The following is a 20974-nucleotide window of genomic DNA, read 5'->3' as shown; positions in this document are numbered from 1 at the left end:
CTCTGTAGTTTCTTCCCCAAACCCCAAAAACTTTAACCTTAGACTGTCTACTATTGACCTCACCCCTTTCCTAAGAGGTCTGTAGGGGCGTGCATAAGCGCACCAACGTGCCTACCGTCCCTGTCCTATTGTTTCTCTTATTCTTCTTTTATTTTTCTTATATGTACCCATTTCATGTATTCACAACTATGTATACACTTATACTTATTATCTTGTAAACAATTGGCAAATCAAATAAATAAAAATAAAATAAAATATAAAATTGACTTCTTTCTGCAGGGAAACTATCAATGTTCAATGCAACGAGAGGATCTCATCGGCTGGTTTTTCATGGATGCTGATACTGATTGGCTCTGAGAGAGAATAACTGGCCCAAGGCCACACAAATGGCTTTCATGTTTAGAGGGAGATGGACATCTGAGTATTGTTCCTCCTAGTCCAGCACTTTAAGCTCTGAATCATGTTGGCTCTCACTCTCCAACTGTGTCATTTGGTAATTTGTAGCCACAACTCATATTCTCCACTTTATGTGTTGTATCTGTGCATTTGATTTTCTTATTGCACCTACTTTCAAGTTTCTTTCTTCTTTTTGTTTTTACTTTTTTTTAGCTTTTCCCCCTGATTTTTTACTTCCTTCAGAAAAAGGAATTAAAATATGTTCAGCCATCCCCTCCCCAACTACTCACACACCTGTTGTAATGAGCCTTTGAACAACCTAGAAATGGAGAGAGAGAGGGAGAGAGAGAGAGGGAGGGAGGGAGGGAGAGAGAGAGATCAAATAATTGTTATCTTAGATTGCAACATAGTGTTTTGAATCTCTCAAAGAAATAAGCGGTTATCGTAATATATATTTTGCATCACTTCATATCAATGAAAAGGAACAGTTTTAACTGACAGCATGCAATTTCTGGTGATCAAGTATCGATAAAAAATTATGCATTGTGATTGATTAGCTGGATTGAGAAATGGCACCAAGTTCATAAGCAACCAGGGAGCTGCATTGGTGTTTTTAGGTCAGTAATCTACGAATGTGGTTGTGGTGGTGATTAAATAAGAACAGCTGTGTAAAGTTTCTGGGGGGGGGGGGGAATGGGATATAAAGAAAAAAAAGATCAAGTACAAGCTATTGTATTGCTACCTTATGTTTTTTAAAAATAAACATTGATTTCAGTCAGAGAAATCTGAGAATCTTTTCCTGTTGTAATTCTTCCCCATAAAGGTGTTATCACCTCAAAAGGAAAGACTCCTACTGTTGAGATTGATCAGTTTTGTGACAGATGTTGAGGTTACGGTGCAGAAAATGTCCTACAAGATCTGCACCATAGACCCAATCCTGGTCCCCCAGGAGTGCTCTTAAATATTTTGAAATCAGTTTAATTATTTAAACTGAATGAATGAACTTTGCCATGTAAATGTATTTCTGTGTGAATTGGCCTTCTCAGATGCTACTAACTTATAGTAGTGCTGCATTTCACAATAGGAAAAGATGCATTACAATTAAGGTTAACTTATTAGAAGTTCTAGGTATTCATCAAAAGAGAAGAATTTAATAAGCGAGTTTATAATCTCCTGTTTTCTTTGCCAAAACATTTCCAGGATATTTGGTATGTAGACGAGAACTTGAACTGGTGGCCGCTGGATACTATCATATTTAGAATCGTCTTAAGAATATAATATGCAATCACAATTTGCATCATGACTTTTCAGTTAGAAGACATATAAAAGGGAACTTATTACATTGCTTAAGAACTCCAGAATTGAGGGAGGGAAGAAGGGAAAGAGAGAAAGAGGGAGGGAGAGAACTATCTTACAAGATCTTGGGAATAAACTAATTTCCAAATGATATAAAAAATAAAAGGCAATTCCAGATGAGCATAATTAAAGTATTTTCCTTTTTACAACTGGAGTTTTGGAGTGAGCAATATTTTATTTATTTTAAACACCTATTTCATGCACTTTGGAACAAAAAAATATTGATGTTGGGAAGTAATACTTTTGCTGTGTAATCTAATGTACTAACTGTGTAATCAGGATATACTGAGTGGTATACAATGGAGTGGCCTGTGTATGTATACAACCAATGGACAATATACATATACATATAATCCTTGAATTAAGAGAAAATGTGACAGTTCAGAATTGAATAGTCTGTTTCTTTCTTTCTTTCTTTCTTTCTTTCTTTCTTTCTTTCTTTCTTTCTTTCTTTCTTTCTTTCTTTCTTTCTTTCTTTCTTTCTTTCTTTCTTTCTTTCGTTAGTAAGTTGTAAATGGGGCTTCATAAAGAAACAAAATACATGACTACAAATAAACATTTGGAGCATTAAAGAGGCAACAGAGCAGGATAAGGACCCTGACATTTTCCAGATGTTGCTAAACAACATAGTGAACTTAGCCAATGAGAAGAAAAGGTGGAAGATCCAGGTCGATGACATCTGGAGTTATACAGGTTCTCCATCCTTATTCTAGGGCAGTGTTTCTCAACATGGCCATTTTAAGATGCATGGACTTCAATTCCAAGAATTCTGGGAGTTAAAGCCCACAATTTTAAATTCGTCGTGGTTGAGAAACATTGTTCTAGAACAGGGCTGTCAAACTTGCAGCCCATGGGCCAGATGCGTCACACACTGGCCATTGCCACGGCCAGTTTAGCGAAGGGGAAAAAAGTCTTGATACGTCACGTGACCATGATGCCCACAAGTTTGACACCCTTGTTCTAGAGGGGGGAAAAACACACTTTGTTCTATTAGTACCACTCTCCTAAATTGTAAGGATGGTTTCACTTGGGAATAAGTTTTCCTGAACTCATTTGGCATTATTTCTAAATCACTACTGCTATGAAACACTAGGATGAAGTGACTTTAGCTCGTTGGCAGGCCAGATCTGTCTTCTGATGATATCTGTCTTAAAATTTTATACAGAAAAATACACTGAATTTCTCCATAAAAGGGTTCCAGAAGTCTTTAAATGATCAATAGCATAATATTTATACATTTCTTTTTTCTTTCATCCATTACTCTCTTTGCAAGTGTTAAGAGAAAGACATACTTGGCAAACAACTCTAATTGTTGTTGGTTTTCATGCTAATTAAGTCTATGAATTTTAATTTTCACCAGGATTCTGTAAATAATGCCAACTATGAAGAAATTTTTTTAAAAAGTTAGCTGTTTAGCATTTTTTAACATCCTGAAAATTAGTTCTACGCTAATTATTTGGTAACTGACTTGTTATGATTTGTGTAAGGAAAAGACGATAGAGTATAAAACAGCATCCCTCCCCTGTAATGCTGTTTCAAAAATGTCTTTCATTTTAATGTTCTTGTTTATTCCTTCCTTTGTGTTAGGGGCTTCTTCTATCTGGTGGATGGGGGTGGCAGCAGGGAGACACACGATAAGCAAAGGAAGGGAAATATATCAGAGTGTTCAGAGAGATATGAGACACCTGAAGATTATAAGAAGAGGGGGAAAAAAGTAACTTTCTCTCAAAATCCTTGAATATGAGCTCAGTTATAATGATTAGCAGCAGAGCTTTTCAAAAGATTCTGCTGATTTGATTTTTCTGGCAGAAAAGAACAATTTGGGGTTATGAAGTCAGTAATATGTTCCGAAAATATCCCGATTATAAGGAGGTTTTGTCTCCCCCTCCCCCACTCCAGTTTCCTTCGGTGCTATTATTTCATCATTTCCAGATGCTTTGGCATGATTTCTGCCTCCCTTTTTTTTTTGAGTCAAAAGGGCATGTCCAGCCAATCAGGGAATGCGTAGCTAAGGGGAGAGCATGATAATTCAATGCGGCCAATCAAATTAGGTGAGCTGATGATATCATCGAGAGCAGTCATTGAAGAAAGCAATATAAAGATTTTATTAGCAACTATTGCATAATCGGTGGCTCCATTGAAGAGCCCTTCATCACAAGTTCAAAGGTGAGACCTGCCAAAGGTGGATTCCTGCAGGCAGATACTTAATTTGCAAATTGGCAAAGTATCATGAAAGGTTATTGTAAATTTTTTTGCTATCTGCATATGTTCCTATATTCAGAGCTTGCCGTCTCCTAAACATGACTTCAAAATGTTGTATTTTTCAATATATTTAATTTTCAGTGAGAAGGAGTTCAATCAGAATGACTTCCTTCCATCCACCCATTCAAAAGTTCCAATATGTGTATTTAAAAATCTACATAATGTACAAAACCATTTTTTTTAAATGATGCTGAAACAGCTTGGTCAGCAGATATGTAGGGAAGCCAGGCTGTAGTTTATACACTTAATTAAAATTAAATGAATGTCCTGACGTATACAGTATAATATTAGTTTCTTGTGTTATTTTAAGACTGGGTAAAAAACAAAATCTGCAGAAGAAATCAGGGAGATGTTGAAGTCACCAGATTTATTATTTTTAGAAGAGTAGAATGTTAGAAGACTATATTGTTTATTTTAGGAGATAATGTTGATTGTATCATTCGCAGGGAATGATCTGTGTGCCACATCTGTTGTGCTGGTAACATTTTCCTGTCTGATGCAGAAGATGATGTTGCACTGCAGAATTCACACTGTAAGGTTAGGCTAGCTGTCCCCAAAGAAGCTTCTTGGATGAGAAGCAAAATGTTTTTTAAAAAAACCTAGAAAGTCCAGTTGCCTCTTGAAAAAGCACCTTTGGGACATGACCTAGCAAGAATGGACAGTAAGAATGATTGAGAATCTGCACAGACATCAGGCTAGCTGAAACCCAAATATCTTCTCAGATCTGAGAACTACAAAACAGTGTTTGCAGTTCTTTTTTGACTGATTCATTTTCTCCCTCTTATCTGTTTTCAAAGTATCAAATATTACTTTGCTTATACTATTATGACTTGAGGTAATAAAAATACTTGGGTGATATTAGCCAAGGCAAATTCAAGTTGTCAACCTAGTGTGTTCCAGTTGTGTGGAGATTGCAGCTCCTAGGCTTCTATCCAGTCCAGTCAAAGAGACATAATAAACTCTACCTTTTCCTCTCCCCATCATCATCTAGACTGTGAGATTGGGTCCCTTATCAGCTGAAGTGAAAACAGTTCTAAAATGGCCACAAACAAACATACAAGGTTTAGGACAAGAGTTAAAATAGCTCCAGATCTGGGGAACCTTTGGGCAAATCAGGGGTGTCTTCAGGGTATGGCAAAAAGATGCAAGACAGCACCAAAAATGGTGCAATAGAAGTTCCACCTGTTCTCAAGTGGTCTTCCTCATTTGGTCTCGGGCTCGGTTAAGTTTCTTGAAAATAGAAGCAGTGCTCTGATCAACTCAGCAATGGAACCTAACCTAGGTTAGTTATGACAGGGGTCCCCAACCACCGGTCTGCGGACCGGTACCGGTCCGTGGAACAGGTCCTACCGGGCCACTGGTTTGCTGGGCGCCGCCATCTTTTTTTGATGAAAAAGTGCTTCCGGTGAGCTTTTCCGGGTAGAAAGCTCACCGGAAGCACTTTTCATCAAAAAGATGACGGCGCTCAGCCGCTGATGAGCTTTTCGGGTAGAAAGCCATTCTACCCGGAAAAGCTCACCGAGCTGCGCCGCCATCTTTTTGATGAAAAAGTGCTTCCGGTGAGGTCACCGAAGCACTTTTTCATCAAAAAGATGGCGGCGCCTAGCTAATGCCGTACCGGGCCGCGCCATAAAAAGGTTGGGGATACCGGGCCGCGGCATAAGAAAGGTTGGGGATCACTGAGTTATGAGATTTAACTAGAGTTTAAATAAAGGGCAAAAGACCAAGAAAGAATAATCTTAGAGTGCTGCAGTAGGAAAAAAGATAATTAAAAGGGTAATCAGGGTTTGATATCAAGTGCTGAAAAAAGTTTTGGGCATAGCCCTCAGCTTGTTGGATTGGACCAAATGACACATGACATTAAAGGATCTAAGGTGTACATTTTAAAATACAGTTGTCATCATATTGGGAAGATTACTGTATGCTTACCTCTGGTAGCATTCCTGTTGCTATTTACCAATCTTTATTCCTCCAAGTAAATAATAATTTGTAATAATAATGTATTAAACTTGTGTACTCCCCTGCCCTTAACAACTTTGGGTAGTTCACAACAATCAAATAGCAAAATAACAACCAAATTAAAAAAGATAAAGATAAAAAAGTTGGCCAGCATGACAGATCTTATAGAACAGGGGTCCCCAACCACCGGTCCACGGACCGGTGCAGTCCGTGGAACAGGTCCTACCGGGCACGCTGGTTTTGCTGGGCGCCGCCATCTTTTTGATGAAAAAGTGCTTCCGTGAGCTTTTCCGGGTAGAAAGCTCACCGGAAGCACTTTTTCATCAAAAAGATGGCGGCGCTAATGCTGGTACCAGGCCGCGCCATAAAAAAGGTTGGGGATATCGGGCCGCGGCATAAGAAAGGTTGGGGATCACTGCTATAGAATAAAGCAAAGACTCTGAACAATAAACAAATAATCTCCCTGATTATATAAATGTTTACTCTGTTCTCTCTTGCACAGTGCTAATGCTGTTTCCATATGAAACCTACATCTAATATGTGAATAGCGTTGACAGTTAAGGATAGTTTCAAACTGTACCTGTGTCGCAGATATATGATTAAGTGAAGGTGGTATAGATTGAACCAGGCAGGATGTATGGATATATTGATGTGTATGGTGGGGGGTTTTTTAAACCTTGTTATATGTCAGACTGGGAGGCATAGAAAAATAGGTATCCTTTGCTCCAGCCCCAACATATTCCTATAGTAAGGATTCCTGCTTGTCAAATTATATGAGTAACGCTGACCAAGCCAGTGATGGGATTCAATTTTTTTTTACCACCGGTTCTGTGGGTGTGGCTTGGTGGGCGTGGTGTGGCTTGGTGGGCGTGGCAGAGGAAGGATACTGTAAAATCTCCATTCTCACCCACTCCAGAAGGATAGCGTAAAATCTCCATTCCCACCCACTTCAGGGGAAGGATAGTGTAAAATCTCCATTCCCTCCCCAATCCTGGGGGAAGGTTACTGCAAAATCCCATTCCCTCCCCACCCCACTAACCTGCTTTCCAGCTCCGTTCTCCTGTGCAGGGCAACAAAAGAAGACCCAGCCGATCAGCTGGGACTCGGGAGGCAGAGAATAGATGTGGGTGGGGCCAGTCAGAGGTGGTATTTGCTGGTTCTCCAAATTACTCAAAATTTCTGCTACCGGTCCTCCAGAACTGGTCAGAACCTGCTGAATACCATCTCTAGACCAAGCCCCTGTCCTGCTATATGGGAAATAAAAGGGCCCATTCTGACAGGAATGGTGAATTCCAATCATTGATACTGGATGTTATTTCCTTGTGAATAAAAGGAAACAATACTGAAATATCCATGGAAAAATAATGATACAGTACACAGGTGCTACTCAGTTTCACAGTTAAAGCTTGTGGGACCATGTTCTGTTATTCTTATTCTTTACGTTTAAATGGAAAACCAGTACTTGTTTCATTCAATTATGAAGAGTTGTAGCTCTAACACCTTCAGGGAGATTAGAGTATATTGTTTATCTTGTTCTATGATGAACCAAGTAGATATTGGTTCCTTTGAGGCATGTGGTGGCTCATTATGATTGGCTCATTATGATTAAGGTGTTAGAAATCCTTAGAAGAGCGCAGTGGCTACACATTTGTTGGCAAAAGGTGGTTATAACATATGATGTCAGCATGTAGAAGATCCCAAGGAACCTAAAGGGCAAGGGAAGGCAGAGGGAAACGCTAACTCTTGTAGCCCACCCAGAAAGTAAGATTTAGGAAACTTCTTCTTGGGTTGTTTAACATATTTGCTGCAGTAGTAAGAATGGACAGCTTCTTTAATTCCAGATCTTTCTTATTGCTAGATTAGGTGCTTGCCTCCTGGGTTCTGAGACAATGCAAACCAATGTTATTAAATTCCTCTACAAACATCTGAGAATTTCAGAGTTGGAACTCCAAATCTCTAAAGACAACGTCTCAAGACTTTTTCAAAATTAAATCGATTAAGAATTTTTAAAAGTCACCCTATATAAACATTACCACTGTGTTTATGCAGATGTCTTTTCCAAGACTTCAGCAGCCAAAGCCAACATCGCTATCCTTCTCTTCAGCTATTTCCCTCAAAGCATTGAAGAAATGTTTGTTTTGCTGCCCTCTAGTGTTAATAGTTTGCAGCCATTTGAAATCATTAAATATAAACTTTCCGTCCTATTTTCTCCCCAGTAATTAACTATTATTGGACATAAAGTGACACTTAGGCTTTCCTAAGTGTCACTTCTACAAAACTCTGAAACCCCCAATTTTTGTCCCTGGAGAAAAGAACTTCTCCAGAAATGATCAGTTCCCAAGGATGGGATACAGATAGTTCTCAATTATGACCCGTTGTTTAACAATCATTCGAAGTTACAACAGACCTAAAAAAGAAACTATTTGTGGTCTTTCCTCAAAACTACAACTGCCACCCCACCCCCCATCATGTGATTGCATTTCAGATGTTTGGCCATCAGCTTGCAATTTAAAACTGCATTTTGCAATCACATGATGACAATTTGTGACTATTTTGCTACTTTCCAGCAGAAAACCAAAAAAAGGCCATTGGATATGCTGGATTCACTTGAAGACCACATGATCTGTAAAAATGCATGTCAACCCATTTAACCAATAAGCAAAAGAAAGGTATACATTTTGGATATGATTTTTTTATTATTATTTTGGCCCTTTTACAGTCTTTCATTATTTTAAAATCCAAGAGTCCCAGGGAATTACTTTATCTAATTCAGCATTTTTTTTAAAAAAATCATCTAAAATATTATTGCCTCATCCAGCAATCAGAGATGACTCAGGCATACTGACATTTAGACTTGAAGTCTACCACATATGCAAGAAACTGCTGAAAGAATACCTTAGATGCCTTGAATGAATTTAAGTTTCTGGGACCTAGTGAATTACATCCTAGGATGCTAAAGAGACTGGTGGATGTGATCTCAAAACTACTGATTGTGATCATTGAGAACTCTGATAGTTCAGAAGTACCAAAGATTTGGACAAGATCTAATGTTGAATGTATAGAATAGGATAGGATAGGATCAGGGGTGGGATTCAAATTTTTTAACAACCGGTTCTGTGGGCGTGGCTTAGTTGGTGGGCGTGGCTTGGTGGTCATGTGACTGGGTGGACGTGGCTTAGTGGTCATGTTATTGGCTGGGTGTGGCCAACTCAATATCACTCACATCGAGGCACGCATCTCCTCGCCTGGCCTCTCGTGACTGTGGGGATGCTGCAAGAGTCATAAGTGTGAAAAATGGTCATAAGTCACTTTTTTCAGTGCCATTGTAACTTTGAATGGTCCACACAAGCAAAGTACTAGAAAAGGAGGGGGGAAAAACTCCAGAGAAGGAAGTCTAGTCCTGCCAAGAATGTAATAAGGGTTAACGGAGAGGCAGTTTCTGTAAGCAGCACCAGAATGTTTCCTTCCTGCCTTTCTTACAGGATTAGGCCAGTAATTTCTTCTAACAACCGGTTCTCCGAACTGCTTAGAATGTTAACAACCGGTTCTAGCAAATAGGTGCGAATTGGAAGAATCCCACCCCTGGATAGGATAGGATAGGATAGGATAGGATAGGATAGGATAGGATAGGACAGGACAGGACAGGACAGAACAGAACAGAACAGAACAAATAGAATAACAGAGTTGGAAGGGACCTTGGAGGTCTTCTATCCAACTCTCTGCTCAGGCAGGAAATCCTATACAATTTCAGACAAATGTTTGTCCAATTTCTTTTTTTTAAACTTCCAGTGTTGGAGCACCCACAACTTCTGGAGGCAAATCATTCCACTGATTAATTGTTCTCACTGTCAGGAAATTTCTCCTTAGTTCTAGATTGCTCCTCTCCTTGATTAGTTTCCATCCATTGCTTCTTGTCCTGCCTTTAGGTCCTCTTTGTGGCAACCCCTAAGATATCGGAATACTGCTGACATGTCACCCCTAGTCCTTCTTTTCATGAAACTAGACATACCCAATAAATGACACCAGCCCTCTTGACCATAATCCCTGGAAAATCCCTTAAAAAGATAACCAAGCAGTGGGTTTGTAAGCAGTTAGAAAAGAAGTGCTTACTGGAAGCCAGCACAGATTTGTTAAAAACATGTCATAACAGATGAATCACAATTTATATGGGTATCTTACAAAGAGGACTGTGGTTTAGCAGAGCATAAACCACAAATTATTTGTTAATTTGCTTTAACAGAGAACAAAACTGCCTTTCCTTCAACCTCCCAGAAAGCTGAAGTTATCATGAAGCACCAGAGTAATTACAGGAATTATCACCACAACCCTCATAGAAGAGATTTGCTGAATATTATTCTGGGATCAACCCTACTAGAATATAGATTATTGGTGTCTGAATAATAGGATGGAGTTTATTTTTATTTGTATATTATAGAAACCTCTTTCTCAGTGGTCCCATGGTTATATGCATTATATATGGTTATATTTACATACATAGTGTGTTATGAGTTAATTTTGTGAGTTTGCTTGCTAGCAAATTTTATGTGACAGACTCAGGTAGCCGATGGCAGAAAGATAGATCTCTGAGTGAATCTGTGATTCTGTGAGCAGTTCAATCTGCCTGCCTGCTTTGCCTGATTTTGGGTAAAATTTGCTCTTTTTTAATAAAAAAATCAATATTTACATAAATATTTATAATATTTACATACAAGTCCTGCCCAGCCAGTCACATGACCACCAAGCCACACCCACAAATTAGGCCACAACCACAGAACCGGTTGTTAAGAAATTTAAATCCCACCCCTGGATGCACAGCCAATTTCAGTCTGTACAGCTGGTCTAAAAATAATATGCTTTATTCTAAAAAAAATATAGGTGTAAATATCTGAGAAATGCTTTCTTAAAGTATTTCAAGTAGGACAACAGAGGTCAGAATTTTTCAGAGTGGGATGTTTGTAATAAGAACATATAACACAATAATAGTGATTATAAATAATAGAGCGATCATTTAATTTTATGGTCAACCAGTGAAAGTAAGTCACTATTCTGCCTGTTGAAACAATCATGGTGGGTATGAGAAGTATGAACAGAGATAAATTTATCCTTAGATGTTTAAGAATCATCACAAAGAATCAAATTAGAAAAAAAAAAGACTCATGATTGAATGTATGCATGCACAATGCATTGATAAAATAGCATTTTCAGCAAATCTAGCCAATCTTTCTTCTAAAATAATTTTGTTCAAATTCTCAATTCACTGAATTTAATCCGATTCAATTACTTTTTATCTATTACTACAAAAAAGGAAAGGACAGATAAAAGTTAGAGGTCTGACATAGGCTGCGCTTGCGATGGTGTCGTGTATTTTCAGCTATGTAGAACGATCAGCTGGAAAAGAAAGTGAATGTAACCTGGAAAGAAAGAAAAATTGAGAAACAAAAAGAAATCATTGTTCACCATCTTTGTGTTCCATCCAATGTTCCGATATCTTAGGGGTTGCCACAAAGAGGACCTATTGGCAGGGGATCCTAGGAAGCCAATGGGTCTTGCTGAAAGGAAAATGAGAGATGAACAAAGCTCTAATGAAGCTGGCTTTAAACATTTGCAAAGAAAAAAAGAACTTGGGGGGGAGGGAAGGAAGAAGAATGCTATTGCAAGTTCCAGGAAAGGAGGAAGGAAAAAAAGGAATGAAGGAGAGATTTTTCCACTTCATGAAAACCATGGGGTTCCATATCTGCAAACCTTGAGAATTGAGCAGAGTGGCTGGGCAGGCACAAAGGGACACAAATAAAGAGATACAAAAGGAGGTGGAGGGGGATGTTTCTGAGAGAATATTTCTATCTTGGAAATCTGTTCAATGGTAGCAAGATTATTATACGCATAAAGGCGGAAAGACTCTAAAATACCCACAATGGAACAATGGTTGGTGAAGTAGGTAGAAAATGTTGAATTGGCAAGACTGATCTGTTTGATTAGGGGGAGAGTGGCGGGAACCAGCTATACTTTTCATTGACTGGAAACCTTTATGGAAGTTATGCTAAAAATGGGGTGGGAGAAAATGAACTTGTGATTTATGGGTTTGACAAAGAGAAAAGGTAGAATACGGAAAGAAGGGAGCTATGATATCATTTTAGAGAGGATAAAATACAAATGCATTTATAACTGCTATAAAGATCAGAAGCTGCCTTATTTATTTATTTTTGCTCTTTCTTTTCTGTCTCATTAATATTATTTCTTTCTTATTTACTCACCATGTTACTCTCCTTTTCTTTCTTTCTTTCTTTCTTTTTTCTTTCTTTCTTTCTTTCTTTCTTTCTTTCTTTCTTTCTTTCTTTCTTTCTTTCTTTCTTTCTTTCTTCCTTCCTTCCTTCCTTCCTTATTTGTATTGTTTTTATTCTGTAAAAAACCTTCAATAAAAATAATTTTCAAAAAGAAATCTGTTAATGGAATATTAAAAGTTGAGATTCAGTGAGAGGTATATTAGTTTGTACTGGGGGACAAAGTTTCAGTTGAATGTTCCTTGAAGGTACTTCCAAAGGCTAAATACCCAAAGAATTTCATCTTTATTTTATTTATTTATTTTATTTTATTTATTTATTTTGTCAAGCATGCATTTGATAATATATATAAGTATAAACATGATTATTAATACATGAAATAGATAATAATAAAAGGGAACATTAAGGCAGGGACGGTAGGCATGTTGGTGTGCTTATGCATGCCCCTTACAGACCTCTTAGGAATGGGGTGAGGTCAACAGTAGACAGGTTAAAATGTTTGGGGTTAGTGGAAGAAACCACAGAGTCAGATAGAGTATTCCAGGTGTTGACCACTCTGTTGCTGACGTAGTATTTCCTGAAATCGAGTTTTGTGCCATTTACCCTGAGTTTGTATCTGTTATGTGCTCATGTATTGTTGAGGTTGAAGCTGAAGTAGTCATTGATGGGTAGGACATCTTTGGTGCAGTTTACTAAAAACTACATCGGACACTGCCTACAAGTGTATGTCCCATATGCCAAGATTATTTAAGACATAAACAGCATCTGGATAATGTATCCCAGCTAGGATGAATAGTGGAGTATAGTGTATTTCCTGACTATTAGCATGAAGAATGATTACTACTCAGTCATTATAGTCATGACTGAGATACCCTTGTATCTCGTTTTTCTTCTTGTTGTTGTTATTGCTAATAAGAACAAACAGAACAGGTTCTTTATTATAACAAAAGGACTATATTTTTAAACAAGCATGATAAAATTCTTTATCCCTATTTTAATAAACTCCTACTAAAATATTACATTACATTCCTTTAACATGCCCTATATATGCTATTCATGGCCTCTTGAAAATTTATTTTCTCCACTCTAACATTACAAGTTATTACCCAAATGTTTGTGTTTCTTTTTGTGTAATAGTCTTACAAGAGGAGGAGGGCTTTTGCAGCCATAGTGCCTATCCTTTAGTCCCCTGGAAGTTAGACAGGCTCTTAATACTGCTTGGCTTCTGAAAGGCCAAGTTCTTAAAATGGTTCTTAAAGCAATTCAGCAGCTTTAAGATATGTGGATTTCAATTCCAGGAATTCCCTGGCCTGCATCTGGGCAAAAAGATGCTGCAGTATCCAGCTATGGTTTGGAGCCTGCTAGCATTAATTGACTTGCACTCACCTGGTTACTAAGTTTTCTGGTTTAAAATTTTGGGCTTAAATGGGTTTTAATTGGTTTTAAAGAGTTACTTGTTTTTCATTGACTTTTATATTTTGTTCATTGATTAGGTTCGTTTAATTATGGGAGGCACCCAGAGTCACAATATTAAATGGGTGGCTGTACAAATTAAATGAAACCATTTTCTAATGATATCAAACTAAGATAGATTTGAATAGCTTGGAAAATTAAATAGAATTTAGTAATGTCCTTAAACATAGGCAATCTAAACATATTATATGTATTTTGTGTACGGTGGTGGTGCAATTAGCCAGGAGACTATAGAGTTAACACAAAGTAGTAGTCTGGCTGCTAAAGTTCTTGTGCTAATGAATATAGCAACAACCCATGGGCTGTTGGTTTTCCCAGTGTGCTGTCCCAGCCAGTCTATGGGAATTGGATAGTTACTTAGGAATTATGAGCTGTCTCCTTAAGGGAAGGCATCATGGTAAATGTAGTTAAAGGTATCCTGGGAAATGTAGTCCAGGTCACATGGCCACATCTCTAATCCCGATTGGTCACTAATTTGACCCTCGATGGGTGGGGGGAGTTTCCCTCACTTTTGCCTGAACTCTCTAACTCATGGCAGCTTCTTTCTATCACTACGAGATGGGTTAGGAGATAACCATCTTTTACTACAAGGCAGATATACAAAGGATTGGTCATTAAAGAAGAACTTTGTCACAAACGTGAGTTATGAGGATATCTGATGAACCAATAAATGTAATTTGTTATGGGCATTTGTTGAGTTATCTCTCTGCATCTGTACAGCTTCAAATCCACCTCTGTGCAGAAGGCAGAAAACCCAGCCTTGCTTTATAAACATAGCTAGCACTAGGACAAGTTCTGATGAATTCAGAATTTTTGAGGAGGAATGAATTGCCTTGTATTATAAGTATTTCATCCCAGCTGCTTGTTTATCCCTAGCAGAGTGTTTTCACAACTATGTTCTATCACTGACACATTCCTTGGATGTTAATTTATGGTTGTTTCTATTGTAGGGCAATTGAGCCCTGTAAAAAGCAATGACAAGCAGAAGCTTGCAGGGAGTTAGAATTTTTCCTGACACTCCTCATGTGAATAATTATTGAGTGGCCCAAGGAGCCTGTTGCATCACTGTGTCTTAACTGTCTGCATCTCTTTGTTGGGTCTGTAATTTTAGTTGTGGCAATTGAAAGTGTCATAATGATTAATTACAGCTTTTATGTAGGAATGTGCCAAGCTGCTGCTCTGGAGGGGTGGAAACTTTTAGGAAATCGTTTCTTTTTCAAAACCACGTGGATCTGGGTGTTCATGATCAGCAGCAGTTTCCAGATCACTGCACTCCCGAGGAAGAATGGAACACTCTGGGGATAACGTATTTATTCTAATGAATAGTTCGAATATCCTAAGATGGGCCTATTTATAAATTAATCCATATATTAAAGCATTGTAGTTTAATTTCTTTGCATATGCTTCAAAGACTGGAAATTTCATCTCTTTGCATGGCTAAATGGCACAGATGGCTACTAGAAAGTGAATTGATAGACAGATAGGAAATCTTATCTGAATTTTCCTGCAGAATTTTCCTATTCATTGCTTATTGGTTTATATGCTGATATCGCCAGGTGCTTCTATTAGGTGAGGAAGAAAGATGGGTATTATTTCTGATGTCTGTAAGATGGGATATGAAAATTTTCCCTGATTCACACATCTGATAGCATATTATGAGTCTTTTTATGAAGTGGCCATCACATTGGACTTGCCTATTCACAACATGGCTAATTATGGTATATCACAAAATATTCATTTATCAGAAGGCAAACTATATTGTTCCTGCCACCTCTTTTATGCACCTTCTCCATCCCCTGTATATTCTCTCCCCCTTCTTCTAGACCAAGATATACTTGGGTATAAATGCACAAGAAACACACTTAAAGTAAAAAAAAATATCAATAAAAATATTTCTCAAATTTCCATGGCTGCCAGTCTCACACAAATTGGCTCTAATTGGTGGATTAGTGATAAATATGACATTGGTATAACTGAAAAGCTTCAGTGAACCAGTTTTCTAATTGTAGAATTATTTATATTCTATGAAAGAAATTTAACTATAAAATGGATAGCTATTATAATGTCCATGAGGGAAAGGGAAGGGGAAGAAAAGAGAATGTTAACATATAATTAGCAAAGCTTTTGCTAAAACTGCTGCCTTGACATAAATTATACAAGGTCACAACTTTACATCTCTAACAAGAAATTTGATAATGCTGAGTTGTGCACACATTAAAAAAACCAGTTCAAAATTATCAGTGAGCTAAATCTGGATTATTAAAGATGGAAAAAATCCCACATAATAGGCACAGATTAAAGATATCAGAGTGGTTGGAGGTGATTTATATGAAAGGATACAGAACATCAGAAACAAATCTAACAAACGATTTTGTCCAGAATGGTATAATTTGTTTGCCGCATATTTCCAAGCGACATATAATTTTGACCTCAGCAAAGCAAGTGATGTGGCGTAAGAAGCCTCAATCCCGAAGACTCAAATATATCTTCTACAGTATTACATGATGAATGCTTAGTAAAATGAACAGAAAACCAAAACTGGTTAGAGAAATGAAAAACAGAATTCCAAGATCACTGAGCACACTTTAAAGCTTTTTTGCCATAATCTACATTTCTATGCATTTCTGTCACTGGATAATCTTCCAGCCATATCTTGGTGCCATTATGCACATCTTTACATAGAAAGAAGCAGCATGAGAAACAGCAATGTTGAATATGTACACATGCATATATTATACTCTTACAAGATTTTTGCTGTTTCCATAGCAATAATTAAGCGAACAATTCATTAAAAAGATAGCTTTTACATTGGCCATAACTATCAAAATGTTGCCTGTGAAAAAGTAGATTCCAGTGAACTCAATAAATTTGCATTGACTGTATGCTAGGTTTGGTTACTCTTATTATTATTAGCGTATGGCATTATTACAGTAGCCAGGAGACCACAATGCAATTGCAGAGTAGTAGTTTAACTTGCTATCTTGTTGTAGCTTCCCAAGTGCACCACAGGAGGGCAAGCTGACCTCCTGTGCACCAGAGAGAAAGATGAACACCTCTTTCTGCAATGCCACCCAAAGCCCCCCCACCCTTCCCAGAATTGTCTCACAAATGGGCACTGCAACTAGGGAATTTCAGAGCCATCGGGAATGTGACTGCCTGCACAGAGCACCAACTCATCTTCCCACCAAAGTAGCATCTGTCCATCTACTTGCATAGAACATGCTTTTGAACTGTTAGGGTGATAGAAAATGAGGTGAGTGATAGGAGCTCACTCCACCAAAGAGTGCTGGGACTTGAACTGCTGGAGCAGAGGCCATCTCCAGCTTCATTAAGCCACTGAGGCACTACACCTCTGGCTGGATTTAGTGGATACTCAAAACTGGCCTTTCCCCATTCCCACCCCTACATCTGAAAAAAGGAAGGAAGGAAGGAAGGAAGGAAGGAAGGAAGGAAGGAAGGAAGGAAGGAAGATCCACCTCAAGTTTTTTCCATAGAATTTGGGCAGCAAGATTTTGGGATACTGAGAGGAGCATGAGTTACCCATCTCTGATTGATCTTTAACTGAAGTGAGGTGGCTTTTTGCAGAAGAATAATGAACATTTCTTTAAACTATATTTCAGAAGTGGCATTATTAGAAAAGACTCATTAGACATGAATTATTCCTGCTGTAATAATTTGAAATCTAAGTGCTCTGTAAATGCCATCAATATTCCAAGACAGAGGTTAATTTGGATCTCAAAAGGATAGTGCTACATGCCAAAAGATATTTTAGTATTAATATTTAATTGAAATATTTTCATTTATACTGAAAGTAAGCACAGCTATGAATACAAATATTTCTTTTTTCCAATATAGCATAGTATTGAAATTATTATTCTCTCTCTCTCTCTCTCTCTCTCTCTCTCTCTCTCTCTCTCTCTCCTCTCTCTCATAAACACACCTACACACATACAAAGACACATTTAGAGTTAGGACAGAAGATGATTATAAGCAGGTTACAGTGGAGGTATTTCCATGTGATGCTGCAGTGCTTTTCAAACGTAGCAATTTTAAGGTGTGTGGATTTCAACTCCCAGAATTCCCAATATGCTCACTGAAGAATTCTGGATATCGAAGTCCACATATCTTAAAGTTGCCAAATTTGAAAAACAGGGTGGAAGTAGAAATTGGGAAAGTTCAATAAAAAAATAAAAACTGAGATTGTAAAGCTAGTGTATTTTAAGCCAATCCTTGTCCCGTATGCATACACAGAGAGGCCCATGTTAAATAGAATTACTATGTGCATATCCCCAAATTTTGTAAGCCATCCAGAATCCACTAGAGTGGTCTGATATATTAAATTTAAACAAATAAACAAGCTATAGTTATTGCAGCCACAAAAGAAGCAAATGTACTTCTTTCCTTGTTTGTGTATGGTGCTGATCTCTTCTGCCTCTTCTTTAAATACCTCAAATACATTGTTAGATGAAAAGTTCTGGGTTTGAGTCCAAGCCAGGTCACGAATGAGCACACTGGGTAACTGCTTGAAATGGAGGATAGTTTGTTCGACAGTGTAACATGTGACACAGCTCTTGAAGAAGGCCAAAAGCAAAAAAGGCTAAGAGCAATAATATTTATCATAAAGTTGTCCTGATGTTTGAAAAGTGTGTGGATGTATTGATTGGGGTGTTTGCTCTGGGAGATGTGTGAAGTCTGGCAGAGAGGAAATACCACTTTTCCCTCCCAGCAGGGTATGATAGTATTTATGTCTTTATCTAGTTGTTTGGTTTGCCAGAAATACCAATTTCTTAATCATAAGAGAGCAATGCCCCTTGAGAAGTTAAAATCTCTTAGAAAACATAAAATAGCTTCCTCCTCAACAGCTGAAAAATGTTTACCATAGCATTTACCAATTTGGTAAGAAGAAGGCTCTTTGTCAGCTTCAGCCTCGGTGCCAAAGGTTTAAGCGAAGGCCTTTTGCAACATTGTGTTGGATGGCATTTTTCTTTTTTCCTGCTCTATATTCCTACAAAATATATTGCATTTTTAATGCTTAGCAAATTCACTGGCATTATCCTAATAGGCCTCCCATGGTAAGCCTTTTCCTTGCCTTTAATTATCATATCTTGCAAGGATGTCATTGGTTTGGCTAAGCAAATGTTGATAAATAAGGATCGCTGGCTGTAAAAAATAACTTGAGAAAGAATCTTGGGTGCAATTAGTTATTATCAATACTGGAGATGGAGTAAAGGGAGATGTCACAGATTGCAATACCATCTCCAGAGAATTTCCATGACAACAATTTTGCTTTCTAACCTTGGCAGAATTCCAACATGCAGCATAGTTAACAAAGCCTATGCAAGATTATACTGACTGCTAGCATGTATTTACAGATGACTCTCAGATATAGCTGAGTATCATCTGTGCTGAGCTAGTTTGGAACAGCAGCACAAAAATACCAGTAGTAATAAAATAAATACTATGGTTCAATTACTGCCAGGAACAATGGATTGAAGGAAGAATGAAGCTAAACATATCCAATGTTTGATCTATATGATGTACATCTTAAATTTTGCCAGCAGATGGCAATGTTTTCAAGTCATAGAGCTAACAGTTTTAAGTCCTTCACAATAGCCTTCCCTAATAAATAGAACTATAGACCTTATTTTATCAAATATTTTGCTTGTTAAAGGGTTTAACTGTTTTATCTAACTTCAAGTTTTGGATTATACTTAAAACTTTCTATTTGCGCCTTTGGACCATAATAAATGGAATTGATTCATAAACCATAGTGCGTACTCTATTTAAATAATATATATTTTAAGCATTTTATTCAAAAAGCTTAGTATTCAGAATTGATATTTTATTTTCCCTCCAAACAAAATTCAGTGTTGTTAGATTTTTATTCCTTGTCTTTTGTTCAAGAGTTCAAAGTACTTTACTCGAAGGCTTCTCTTAATAACAACCTTATAAATTAGGTTGGACAGTTAGGGAACTCAATCAGTTTTCATAGGGGCAATTTGTCCCTGGATCTCTCCAGTTCTAATCCCAAATTATAATTTATGCTGCTGATATTGATTACTTTTGTTTTAAAATGATTATTGGTGTGTTTTATGTGTGCATATGGGGATTTTTAACTTGCTTTTTTATTGGTTCTTGTTTGTATCTGTTGTGAGTCTCCCAGGGTTATTAGATGATATGGTAGCCATATAAATAAAATTAGTAATAACAACAGCAGTAACTATACCTTAACCACTGTTTGATACTGTTTTGTGGCCTTTTAGAATCATGGAACCAAGTTAAGGTGAACTGCCTTGCGAAATTTAGAAAAATGTAGATTTTTGAGTGCGGTATCATTTCAGTTTCCAGGTGGTTCAGAAAGTCCCTATAAATGAGATAAATGTGCATTAAAATGAGTCTCAACCAAAGAAAGCTATCTCTGACTATCTTCAAAGTACTGGTCAAAGAATTTGCTCCTACAAAGTGTTGGAAGTTAAAACCCACCCTATTGTGTTCTGCGGAAGTTCTTCCTCTGGTCCATGTTTCCGGCGGGAGCGTGGACCATTCCTATTGGCTGAGCCGTTTGACAGCTGAGTATAAAAGAGAGCTGTCAAATGGCATCAGCTGTTGCCTGTCAGCTGGCTGCCTGTTAGCTTGCAGCAGCCACAGCAACCCTTTATTCTGTTAAAAATAAAGTTTGCTGAAACTTCACTTGCGTCACCTCCGTTCTTCCCGCCACCTGCTTAATACACCCCTCTCCTTAGAGAAATGAAATATTTTAGGATATACTAAAAAGGCAGAATATTTCCCCTAAAAGAGAAGTAGAAACTCAGAAAGGCAGAAACTCAGCCCCCTTACCTTTGCTAATGGGCCATTAAGGCCAGTCTATTTTACATAATAAAGATCTACCTCCTCCAGGTAGAGCCATAATAGGAATTGCCCAAAGCCCTTTCATTACATCATCATCCAGCAAGGCTCAACCAAGCCTGGGACTCAGGACAGCCTACAGAGTTGCCCCTGCATGGTCCCATGGGAGTTTGACAACCAATCAGAACACAAGCCCAAATTCAAATCCCAACAGAGGGCATAAAACCAAGGGACTCTCAGCATCTCTTCACTTTTCACCCAGGAGCTCCAAGGCATGTGATCCTGTCCATCATTAAACCACCTTTCCAAATAGCCTGCATGTTTCCAGTGTCTTTTTCCCCACTTGGAATTGAATCCAGAAGGATATTTCTTCCAACAAAAGAATCCCGATGCGTGTGTTCTTG

The 20974-nt window shown here is 37.9% G+C and overlaps 1 long non-coding RNA gene across 5 annotated transcripts in view; it reads right to left on the bottom strand.

Moving 5' to 3' along the window:
- Window positions 1-20974, bottom strand: part of LOC148133459 (uncharacterized) — a 291809-nt gene that overhangs the window by 257984 nt on the left and 12851 nt on the right. For 2 of the 5 annotated variants that reach the window (XR_015746831.1, XR_015746830.1), the window contains exons 3-5: window positions 19951-20088; window positions 12225-12380; window positions 7013-7220 (exon numbers count right to left, since the gene is read on the bottom strand). This is a non-coding gene — a long non-coding RNA (uncharacterized LOC148133459). Of the gene's footprint in view, window positions 1-267; window positions 716-4366; window positions 5245-7012; window positions 7221-12224; window positions 12381-19950; window positions 20089-20974 lie in introns of those variants that run through there. The other 3 variants (XR_015746828.1, XR_015746832.1, XR_015746829.1) reach the window with 3 other exon arrangements.

The sequence above is a fragment of the Notechis scutatus genome, chromosome 1 (genome assembly GCF_049901735.1).
Source record: "Notechis scutatus isolate UNSWTSFEM ecotype Mainland chromosome 1, rNotScu1.2, whole genome shotgun sequence".
Taxonomy (NCBI): Eukaryota; Metazoa; Chordata; class Lepidosauria; order Squamata; family Elapidae; genus Notechis; species Notechis scutatus.
Note: the sequence above shows the minus strand (reverse complement) of the source record. Positions and strands in the feature narration are given on the sequence as shown.